The sequence below is a fragment of the Triturus cristatus genome, chromosome 1_1, assembly GCF_964204655.1.
Source record: "Triturus cristatus chromosome 1_1, aTriCri1.1, whole genome shotgun sequence".
Classification (NCBI taxonomy): domain Eukaryota; kingdom Metazoa; phylum Chordata; class Amphibia; order Caudata; family Salamandridae; genus Triturus; species Triturus cristatus.
In genome coordinates, this window is record NC_140579.1 from 264,664,715 (window position 1) to 264,677,274 (window position 12,560).

Consider the following 12,560-nt stretch of genomic DNA (forward strand, 5'->3'; position numbering starts at 1 on the left):
TGAACTATTGTCTTTGTCATGTCAGTTGTGAAAGTCTGATTCTGAGCAGTCTGTTTAGCTGTTCTGTCAGCTAGGTCATTACCCTGAGAAATGATATCGGTAACTTTTGTATGGGCTTTGCATTTCATAATCGATATTGCAGTGGGTAGATGAATCGCGTCCAATAGGGTTTGAATGAGGGGTCCGTGCTGGATGTGGGCACCGTGAGAAGTTAAATAACCTCTCTCTCGCCACAGTACGCCGAAGTCATGGACGACTCCGAATGCATAACGTGAATCTGTGTATATGTTGACTTTCTTATTTTTGGCTTGAATACAGGCTTGTGTCAGAGCGATGAGCTCTGCTGCTTGAGCTGACAAAGTGTTAATACAATTTGTTTCAATGACTTCAGTGTCTGTTGTGACTGCGTAAGCGGCCACTAACTCTCCTGTACTTGTTCTCATACATGACCCATCTACATACAATGTCAAGTCTGGATCTGACAAAGGGATATCTGTCAAGTCTTGTCTGGGTTTCGTCGTGATAGTAATGACTTCGACACAATCATGTGCCAATGGATCTGTTCCGCCCACTGGTAACAGTGTGGCAGGATTTAACGTATTACAACGTCTGATTTCTATGTGTAGCTGAAATAATGTCAATTCGTAACCGGTGAGTCTCGCTATAGTCAAGTGTTGTGTTTGTGTGCGGTTCAAGAGAACCTCTACTGCATGTGGTACTTGTACTGTCAATTGGTGTCCTAACACTATGGCATCGCTTTGTCTGATTGCTAAAGCTGTTGCTGCCACCGATTTCAGGCACGCAGGAAGAGCCTGAGCTACTGGATCTAATGTACTAGAGAAATAAGCACATGGTTTGTGTGATCCTGCTTGTTCCTGAGTGAGTACTGACAAGGCAGTACCTTCGCGTTCTGTAACAAAGAGTGTAAACTGTTTACTGTAACATGGTGTTGCTAAAACAGGTGCTTGGCATAAAGCTTTCTTTAAGCTTTCAAAGGCGTGTGTATGTTCTTGAGTCCAAGGGAGGACAGTCGATGTGGCTGCCTCCTGTGTTGTCAACTGGATGAGTGGTTTTGCTAGAAATGCATATTGAGGGATCCACTGCCTACAGTATGAAGTGAGGCCTTTAAAAGCCCGCACCTCCTTTTGTGTCTTGGGTGGTGGCATGTTAGCGATTAACTGGATGCGGTCGGGTGTAAGCTGCCTTCCCTCCTTGGACAGCGAGTGCCCAAGGTAAACAACTCGCTGGACACAGAATTGCAGCTTAGAAGGGGACACCTTGTGTCCCTTGTCAGCCAAAAATTTTAAAACCGTCAGTGACGCTGTTTCACATTCAGGTTCGCTTCGGGCGGTGATCAGTAGATCATCGACATATTGAAGCAAGGCAGTGTTAACTGGCATGTGGATACTGTCAAGTTCTCGTTTCAGTGCTTGGCTATAGATGCTGGGGCTTTCTGTAAATCCTTGAGGTGCGCGTGTGAATTTAAAACTTCGTCCATTTAAACTGAATCCGAACAGATATTGACTTTCCGGATCTATTGGGACGCTAAAGAAAGCATTCTTGAGATCAATTACAGTGAAGAACGTTGCTTCTGAGTCAATAGCTGTTAGTAATGAAGAGATATCTGGGACCACAGGGTATTGTGGTACAATACATTTATTTAATTCGCGCAGATCAATAACTAATCGATATACTGGTGGTGCCTTTGGATCCGTTCTTTTAAGAATCGGAATTATCGGGGAATTACATACATTGGAGTCGGTTTCGACAACCACTCCTTGTGCAATGAGCTCGTCAATGATTTGCAGCAAAGCCACAACAGCATCGGGTGGTAACTTGTATTGTCGCATTCGTGGTAGTATTACTCCTGTTTTTAGTGTGACACGATATGGTGTAATATTCATGCAACCAACATCAGTGGGGCCTTGTGCCCATAAATGTGTAGGTAAATTCTGCAGTCGGTGATCCATATCTCTGGACACGTAGTGACCTTTGAAGTCACGTAGAAATAGTCGTACTCCTTCCGGAGAACAACATATTATAGCTCCTAGAGCTTTCAATGTTTTTATACCTAACAAGTTTTCTGGACATGATTTAGTAAGCAATAAATCTGTAGTACGTGTCAATGGACCGATCGTAAGTGGAAGAGGTTGTGTTACGTCATTTATTATAGGTTTTCCTGAGAATCCAAGGGAAATATTTTGTGAGCCTGAGAGGGGTGCCCCTGGAACTTCACTGCGTCTTATAGTTGTTCTGCTTGCCCCTGTATCAAGTAAAAACTTTCTGTCTTCCCCTAATAGTTCACTATGTACATAAGGTCCCTCTTGGTCTACAGGAACCTCAATAAGGGGTAAGCCAACTTCCCTCTCTAGGCTATGTCATGTATATCGCTGATAATCGGGATAATCTGCTTGTGCATACTGATACATCTGTTGTGTTGTTGCTTGTGTTGCAGCAATAGGCTGCGCTTGTGGTGGTGCTACGGTCTGTTGTGGAGCTCCCTGTTGCGGAGCTAGTTGTTGCGGAGCTAACCTACGTTGTGCATGCTGAGGGATTTGTTGTTGATTCTGATCCTGTCTAGGTGGACGCGGTCTCTCCTGGGTTCTACCTGTAGCAATATTATGTTTCAGGACTGGACAATCGTGTATATAATGACCTGGTTGTTTACAATAGTTGCATGTCCCTTTCGTAAGACCTGCGGAATCACCCTTTTGATGTCCATCAGCTGGAACTGACTGAGCAACAAGCATTTTCATTTTTGTATCTTTCATACGTCTTTGTTCGTGTTCTTGTTCTTCTCTAATTCTATTGTGATGATATTGTAACATCTGTAACATCTGTGATGGGGTATTACCTTGCCAGGTACTTTCGAATTTCAATACTCTATTCTTGACTTGTAGCAGAGAATTTTCAACTAATTTTGTCACAAACAGATGTGGATATGACTCACTACTGGCTTTTATACCACTATTTATACCAAAACATTTTTCAAATCGGGAATAGAAATCACTAGTGTCTTCATCTGGCTTTTGTTTACAGGCTGATATTGCACCCCAGTCTTCCTTTTTCGTAGTTAATAAACGTGGCAGTACCTGCACTAGTAGTCCTGCTAGTGCTTTAGTCTTTTCCCCAAGTCCTGCTCCTGCAGCTCGGGCCCTTTCTTCGTTTTCTAATGCTGTCCAATCTATCTTTTGGTCTCCCACCTCCCATTCCTTTTCTTTGAGTTTCTCGTAAACACCGGCGGGTAATAGGACTTTTAATATTTTCATAATGTCGGGGTAGGTATACTCTCCCATGAGTAACATGTCTTTTATTTCACGGTGGAAACCTGCTGGATCCTTGTCATGGCTGGGTACTACTTTCTTCATTTCTAATAATTCCAGTTTAGTTATAGGCGTGTACACAAACACACGTGTAAAGTTATTACCGTCACCTCTGATTGGGTGTACTTCGCGTAACGGGTTCTGTCTATCTATGTGATACATTTTTCTTCCCATAATGGGAATTGGAACGTGTTCTGGGCATACGAAAGTTAAATATTGGTTTCGGAATTCTAGAATTTCTTTAATCAAATCAGTACCTGACCCTCTCCATATATTCGTGAGTAGTTCTGTCAATATGTCAGGTAAGGGTCCTGGATCGGAGTGTTGGCTTTTATACAATATAAGGAGGTCTTGAATCATGTATATACTAGCTAAACGCTGTTCGTATGGGTCAAGATTCAGAAACGTGTGTGCAAGTACATCATCATTGTAGTCGCTGGGACTGTCAGCCCATTGTACTGACCTGGCTAATTCTTGTTCGTCCATGGAATCGAGCATGTGGTACCCCCTTCGATCTCGGAGTAATTTATCCGCGGCTTGGAATAGGTGTTCAGGGGATCTTGTATTTAACATAGGGGTTTGAAAATGTCTATTATGTTCTGGACGTATCGGGCGTATCGGGTCATTAAAGCCTCTAGTATTATTATGGGGTCTTCCTCTACCTACATAAGCTATCGTTTCCAATTGTTCTGATTCTTGCTCCTCCTCTTCTTCTGATTCTACTCTGTCTGTTTCTCGTCTTTCTTTATGTATTCGTTCTACTTCCTTGCGGATCTTTCGACACATGGCGATTATACACGCCTGTCTATCATGTTTCTCTTCTGATATGTTCTGACCCCATTTGACAAGTTTTTGCATGGTATCATGATCTGCCCCGGGCCTGTCTTGATTCCTAATTACACAATTTATGAAAAAACGTAGTAGTTGTCTTTGTACATCCACTTTCTGGTATTCCATAGCTTCGTTAATACTTTCTGAACCTCGCCCTGTTTGGACAAAGCGATATATATTGTCTAGATGTTCAACCATTCCTGGTATCGTCATTAAATATAATGTAGCTCGTCGTATACGTAGTGATGATATGAGCAATTTGTCCTGTCTACCTGGTACTGGGTCGTATCTACAATCCACAAGCTGTTCTTTAAACATGTCGGATGTCGCTAATTGGGGTGTACGTTGGAGTGCTAAATCTCTAAGGGTCTGTTTGTTTCACGGCGGGGTGGCAAACATGTCTGTCGTACCTCCTGTAGCACCATCTGAGGTGCTGGGCACGAAAGGATTCGTTGGACGTAGGATAGAGATTGTGGATGCGGGAAAAACTGTAGAAACGGACGGACCTGTGGGAACTTGTGTAGGAGTTTGTAGTTGCGGGGATACAGACGGATGCTCCTGGTGTTGAACACCATCGGCAAGCGGTGTGTGTGGCATGGCATTAGCATACTCGGGAGCTACGTCATCTAAATAGGAGGAAAGGAAAACGTCCTTTGCTGTTTTGGGATGTGCTTTTATCGGGAGCAATGGAGGAGTTAAGTCTTTTGGTATTTCCGGGGTAGCCTTAGGTAACCCTTCGGCCAGAAGAGGATACATACCATTCATAAGAGTGTTTCTTTGTCTATCTACTTGTTCTGAGTTTACTCGGGTACCTTCCTCAAGTAATAGATTTTCTCGAGTTTTATTTGAATTCTCTCTACCTTTCTCTTCCTGTCTGAGTGCTTTTTCTGTACGTCTGTATGATTCTTTACGCCATAATTCAATGGCATCTTTCTGTGACTGTCTGGCTTTCTTTTTCCATAATTCTTCTTCTACTCTCATGATGCAATCTGCATCCCAGGTCCCCGCTGCGGGCCATCTCTGATTTTCTGGCAAATCCTTGGTGTAGTCCACCCATAAATCAAGAAATAATACGGCATCTAGACCATGCTTATGATACATAAAGTACCCCGGAGTGTCCCTAGGTGGGATGGGAACAGCTTCTTCGAGTACCCCTTTTCTGGTTTTGATCTGTCTTAATTTCGAAAAGAGCGGCATTTTTAGATCTGGTTACTTAATCTTATACACACTTAATACAAATAAACACAATAATGAACAGTCATTCACACCACAATGTATAGAACGTATTAAAACATTTAACATTTAACAGTTTTAACGAACAATGATAACTAATAGAAAACTAGTTACTGACATAATACTGACACTAGATAATACTTATTTATATGCAAGACATACTATATATACTGCTAAACAGTACAGATACACTGCTGAAACAGTGCAGACCGGATTTGTGTACCCAAACCCGTCTTGACCGGCACAGGCTATGTGCACGTTAAATGCCTCCCCGGTAATGGTACTCACCGGGTAGCTCGGAACGGAAGGCCTCGGAACGGAACAGAAACTGGACCGGACTGGACTTGACTTGATTGGACTCGGAACTTCAGAACCTGGTGGGCCTCTGTATACCTCGGATCTTGCTCTCTCAGCTAGGCTCTGGTCGGGATACTTCGCACTTCTCACCGCCTCGTCTGGGTGTTGATCGCAGCCTCAGTCGCCCCCGCTTGGCCGGAGGGAGATACAGGAAATCCTGCAGGTACGCGTTTTTGTCCGTTCAGCTGTGGCAGGAGACCGGGCCTGCAACGCACCTCCGGCGCGTGAGATGAGAAAGTGTCCCTGTTCGGGCGCCAATTTATGTGGTAAATATTTCATTACCGGTACTATTTTTATGCGGTAAAGTCTATTAAGAATAACTCAGTAAATATAAGAGGCAGAATCCGTGGTATTAGAGGTTTTAAAAGGCTTTATTCCTATACAAAGGAATACAATTCGAATTGTAGGCTTTCTATTCCATCACCACGAAAGTTCAGGAAGGAAGGGCATACATTATTGACAGATAATCGGTTTTATAGGAAAATGCATTACAGTAAAACAGATGCAAGAGGCGTAACAGCTGATAATACAGATAAACTGTGCATACGTAACTAATAAAGGCGGTCATATGGGCGTAATTTAATAAACGTCATTATACATGATGTCACAAGTGGGTGGATCCATAAAAGAATCCTGTAATGTCAGCAGAAATATTTGGCAGAGATGCGCGCGCAGCCGCATGACGTGTGATTGACGTGCAACTAGAGGGTGAAGGGGACTTGACATTTAGCTCTACATGTGGAGACAGAAGTCTGGGGGTCATGTCAACCTAATCCCAAATCATATCTAATATCCTATGTTTAAAGAACTGTGTTATCCAAAAGGAAAGGTCTCTAGGATAGAATCTATTCTATACTGACTGTTGGTGCGTGTACAAGCGTCTAAGTGTCTACATGAGATGCGAGGGGGTAGGAATATTCCATGGTAACGGGGCCTATGAATTACTTGCATGAGGACAGCGAGGCCTGGCCCTTTGCACGGTAGCTGGAGGAATGTTTACCTAAACTGCTTAGACAGGAATGCATCGGATGAGGAGCGGAGTAGATAATCTTGAAGGTGAAATACAGTTTTTGGCAGGCAATATGCTGGATCAGGCACCGTTAGCCGCGCAGGGAGTAGGACAAAGTTCATGGATACAGATGCAGGCTCAGACTGGAGCTTTCAGAGGCAGAAGGCAGGAAAAGGCTTGATGACAGAATTCAGGGCCTACTCGCCTGAATCTGTAAAATGTGGAAAGTGAACCACATAAAGTCGGTGGCCTTTCATACTTAGGAATGAAATATCTGACCCATTCATGGCGGATCTGAAAGAGGACATGTTGACGGTGGACGCACATATATTTGCGTCTTCAAAACTGGAGCAGGAGGGAACATACATGTACTTATAGCATGCACATGGAGCCGTTGGGGTCTACGATAGGGGACATAACTGATCACAAAATTCATATTTCCTCAATCTAGTGTGTTTTGCTGTTCGCCCTATGTGGGAAGGGTATGCCCAGACGTGGGTCCTGTGCTCACTACTCCACTGGAGTCAAGCTATCCTGGCTGAGGAGGGGTGAAACCCCGAAACCGGTCCTAGGATGCTTGATTTCGGTTCAGGGAAGACATGGCTTGGCAGTTCGGGCTGGACTGTTCCCATGAGGCACAGGGTCAAGACTGATTTGCATATGCCCATGTCTGAAATGGGGTGGCGTGGTGAGCAAAATAACGATGGATTAAGCCCAGATCTGTGACTGGGGGTGAATGTTTTGCCAATGTGCAACATTCCGTCCATCATCTTGTGTGTTTTGCTGTTCGCCCTATGCGGGAAGGGTATGCCCAGACGTGGGTCCCGTTCTCACTACGCCACTGGAGTCAAGCTATACTGGCTGTAGAGGGGTGAAACCCCGAAACCAGTCCAAGGATGCTTGATTCCGGTTCAGGGAAGACATGGCTTGGCAGTTCGGGCTGGACTGTTCCCATGAGGCATAGGGTCAAGACTGATTTGCATATGGCCATGTCTGAACTAGGGTGGCGAGCAAAATAACGATGGATTAAACCCAGATCTGTGACTGGGGTTGAATGTTTTCCCAATGTGCAACATTCCGTCAATCATCTTGTGTGTTTTGCTGTTCGCCCTATGCGGGAAGGGTATGCCCAGACGTGGGTCCCGTTCTCACTACGCCACTGGAGTCAAGCTATCCTGGCTGTAGAGGGGTGAAACCCCGAAACCAGTCCAAGGATGCTTGATTCCGGTTCAGGGAAGACATGGCTTGGCAGTTCGGGCTGGACTATTCCCATGAGGCACAGGGTCAAAACTGATTTGAATATGGTCATGTGGGAACTGGGGTGGCGTGGTGAGCAAAATAGCGATGGATTAAACCCAGATCTGTGACTGGGGGTGAATGTTTTGCCAATGTGGAACATGCCGTCCATCATCTTGTGTGTTTTGCTGTTTGCCCTATATGGGAAGGGTATGCCCAGATGTGGGTCCCGTGCTCACTACGCCACTGGAGTCAAGCTATCCTGACTGAAGAGGGGTGAAAACCCCGAAACCGGTCCGAGGATGATTGATTCCGGTTCAGGGAAGACATGGCTTGGCAGTTAGTTCGGGCTGGACTGTTCCCATGAGGCACAGGATCAAGACTGATTTGAATATCCCCATGTCTGAACTGGGGTGGCGTGGTGATCAAAATAACGATGGATTAAACCCAGATCTGTGACTGGGAGTGAATGTTTTGCCAATGTGCAACATTCCGTCCATCATCTTGTGTGTTTTGCTGTTCGCTCTATGTGGGAAAGGTATGCCCAGACATGGGTCGCGTGCTCACTATGCCACTGGAGTTAAGCTATCCTGGCTGAAGAGGGGTGAAACCCCGAAACGGTCCTAGGATGCTTGATTCCGGTTCAGGGAAGACATGGCTTGGCAGTTCGGGCTTGACTGTTCCCATAAGTCACAGGGTCAAGATTGATTTGCATATGGCCATCTCTGAACTGGGTGGCGTGGTGAGCAAAATAACGATGGATTAAACCCAGATCTGTGACTGGGGTTGAGTGTTTTGCCAATGTGCAACAACATTCCGTCCATCATCCTGTGTGTTTTGCTGTTCGCCCTATGTGGGAAGGGTATGCCCAGACATGGGTCCCGTACTCACTACGCCACTGAAGTCAAGCTATCATGCCTGAAGAGAGGTGAAACCCCGAAACCGGTCCTAGGATGCTTGATTCCGGTTCAGGGAAGACATGGCTTGGCAGTTCGGGCTGGACTGTTCCCATGAGGCAAAGGGTCAAGACTGATTTGCATATGGCCATGTCTGAACTGAGGTGGCATGGTGAGTAAAATAACGATGAACAAAACCCAGATCTGTGACTGGGGGTGAATGTTTTGCCAATGTGCAACATTCCGTCCATCATCTTGTGTGTTTTGCTGTTCGCCCTATGTGGGAAGGGTATGCCCAGACGTGGGTCCCGTGCTCACTAAGCCACTGAAGTCAAGTTATCCTGGCTGAAGAGGGGTGAAACCCCAAAACCGGTCCTAGGATGCTTGATTCCGGTTCAGGGAAGACATAGCTTGACAGTTCGGGCTGGACTGTTCCCATGAGGCATAGGGTCAAGACTGATTTGCATATGGCCATGTCTGAACTAGGGTGGCGAGCAAAATAACGATGGATTAAACCCAGATCTGTGACTGGGGTTGAATGTTTTCCCAATGTGCAACATTCCGTCAATCATCTTGTGTGTTTTGCTGTTCGCCCTATGCGGGAAGGGTATGCCCAGACGTGGGTCCCGTTCTCACTACGCCACTGGGGTCAAGCTATCCTGGCTGTAGAGGGGTGAAACCCCGAAACCAGTCCAAGGATGCTTGATTCCGGTTCAGGGAAGACATGGCTTGGCAGTTCGGGCTTGACTGTTCCCATAAGTCACAGGGTCAAGATTGATTTGCATATGGCCATCTCTGAACTGGGTGGCGTGGTGAGCAAAATAACGATGGATTAAACCCAGATCTGTGACTGGGGTTGTGTGTTTTGCCAATGTGCAACAACATTCCGTCCATCATCCTGTGTGTTTTGCTGTTCGCCCTATGTGGGAAGGGTATGCCCAGACATGGGTCCCGTACTCACTACGCCACTGGAGTCAAGCTATTATGGCTGAAGAGAGGTGAAACCCCGAAACTGGTCCTAGGATGCTTGATTCCGGTTCAGGGAAGAAATGGCTTGGCATTTCGGGCTGGACTGTTCCCATGAGGCACAGGGTCAAGACTGATATGCATATGGCCATGTCTGAACTGGGGTGGCGTGGTGAGCAAAATAATGATGGATTAAACCCAGATATGTGACTGGGGGTGAATGTTTTGCCAATGTGCAACATTCCGTCCATCATCTTGTGTGTTTTGCTGTTCTCCCTATGTGGGAACGGTATGCCCAGACGTGGGTTCCGTGCTCACTACGCCACTGGAGTCAAGCTATCATGGCTGAAGAGGGGTGAAACCACGAAACCGGTCCTAGGATGCTTGATTCCGGTTCAGGGAAGACATGGCTTGGCAGTTTGGGCTGGACTGTTCCCATGAGGCACACGATCAAGACTGATTTGCATATGCCCATGGGTGAACTGGGGTGGCGTGGTGAGCAAAATAACGATGGATTAAAGCCAGATCTGTGACTGGGGGTGAATGTTTTGCCAATGTGCAACAACATTCCGTCCATCATCTTGTGTGTTTTGCTGTTCGCCCTATGTGGGAACGGTATGCCCAGACATGGGTCCCCTACTCACTACGCCACTGGAGTCAAGCTATCATGGCTGAAGAGAGGTGAAACCCGAAACCGGTCCTAGGATGCTTGATTCCGGTTCAGGGAAGACATGGCTTGGCAGTTCGGTCTGGACTGTTCCCATGAGACACAGGGTCCAGACTGATTTGCATATGGCCATGTCTGAACTGGGGAGGCATGGTGAGCAAAATAACGATGGATTATACCCGGATCTGTGACTGGGGGTGAATGTTTTGCCAATGTGCAACATTCTGTCCATCATCTTGTGTGTTTTGCTGTGCGCCCTATGTGGGAAGGGTATGCCCATACGTGGGTCCCGTGATCACTACGCCACTGGAGTCAAGCTATCCTGGCTGAAGAGGGGTGAAACCCCGAAACCGGTCCTAGGATGCTTGATTCCGGTTCAGGGAAGACATGGCTTGGCAGATCGGGCTGGATTGTTCCCATGAGGAACAGGGTCAAGACTGATTTGCAAATGTACATGTCTGCACTGGGGTGGCGTGGTGAGCAAAATAACGATGGATTAAACCCAGATCTGTGACTGGGGGTGAATGTTTTGCCAATGTGAAACATTCCGTCCATCATCTAGTGTGTTTTGCTGTTCGCCCTATGTGGGAAGGGTATGCCCAGACGTGGGTCCTGTGCTCACTACTCCACTGGAGTCAAGCTATCCTGGCTGAGGAGGGGTGAAACCCCGACACCGGTCCTAGGATGCTTGATTTCGGTTCAGGGAAGACATGGCTTGGCAGTTCGGGCTGGACTGTTCCCATGAGGCACAGGGTCAAGACTGATTTGCATATGCCCATGTCTGAAATGGGGTGGCGTGGTGAGCAAAATAACGATGGATTAAGCCCAGATCTGTGACTGGGGGTGAATGTTTTGCCAATGTGCAACATTCCGTCCATCATCTTGTGTGTTTTGCTGTTCGCCCTATGTAGGAAGGGTATGCCCAGACGTGGGTCCCGTGCTCACTACGCCAATGAAGTCAAGCTATCCTGGCTGAAGAGGGGTGAAACCCCGAAACCGGTCCTAGGATGCTTGATTCCGGTTCAGGGAAGACATGGCTTGGCAGTTCGGGCTGGACTGTTCCCATGAGGCACAGGGTCAAGACTGATTTGCATATGGCCATGTCTGAACTGGGGTGGAGTGGTGAGTAAAATAACGATGGATTAAACCCAGATCTGTGACTGGGGGTGAATGTTTTGCCAATATGCCACATTCCGACCATCATCTTGTGTGTTTTGCTGTTCACCCTATCCGGGAAGGGTATGCCCAGATGTGGGTCCCGTGCTCACTATGCCACTGGAGTCAAGCTATCCTGGCTGAAGAGGGGTGAAACCCCAAAACTGGTCCTAGGATGATTGATTTCGGTTCAGGGAAGACATGTCTTGGCAATTCTGGCTGGACTGTTCCCATGAGGCACAGGGTCAATACTGATTTGCATATGGCCATGTCTGCTCTTGGGTGGGGTGGTGAGCAAAATAACGATGGATTAAACCCAGATCTGTGACTGGGGGTGAATGTTTTGCCAATGTGCAACATTCCGTCCCTCATCTTGTGTGTTTTGCTTTTCTCCCTATGTGGGAACGGTATGCCCAGACGTGGGTTCCGTGCTCACTACGCCACTGGAGTCAAGCTATCATGGTTGAAGAGGGGTGAAACCCCGAAACCGGTCCTAGGATGCTTGATTCCGGTTTAGGGAAGACATGGCTTGGCAGTTCGGGCTGGACTGTTCCCATGAGGCACAGGGTCAAGACTGATTTGCATATGGCCATGTCTGAACTGGGGTGGCGTGGTGAGCAAAATAACGATGGATTAAACTCATATCTGTGTCTGGGGGTGAATGTTTTGCCAATGTGCAACATTCCGTCCATCATCTTGTGTGTTTTGCTGTTTTCCCTATGTGGGAAGGGTATGCCCAGACGTGGGTCCTGTGCTCACTACGCCACTGGAGTCAAGCTATCCTGGCTGAAGAGGGGTGAAACCCCGAAACCGGTCCTAGGATGCTTGATTCCGTTCAGGGAAGACATGGATTGGCAGTTCGGCCTGGACTGTTCCCATGAGGCACA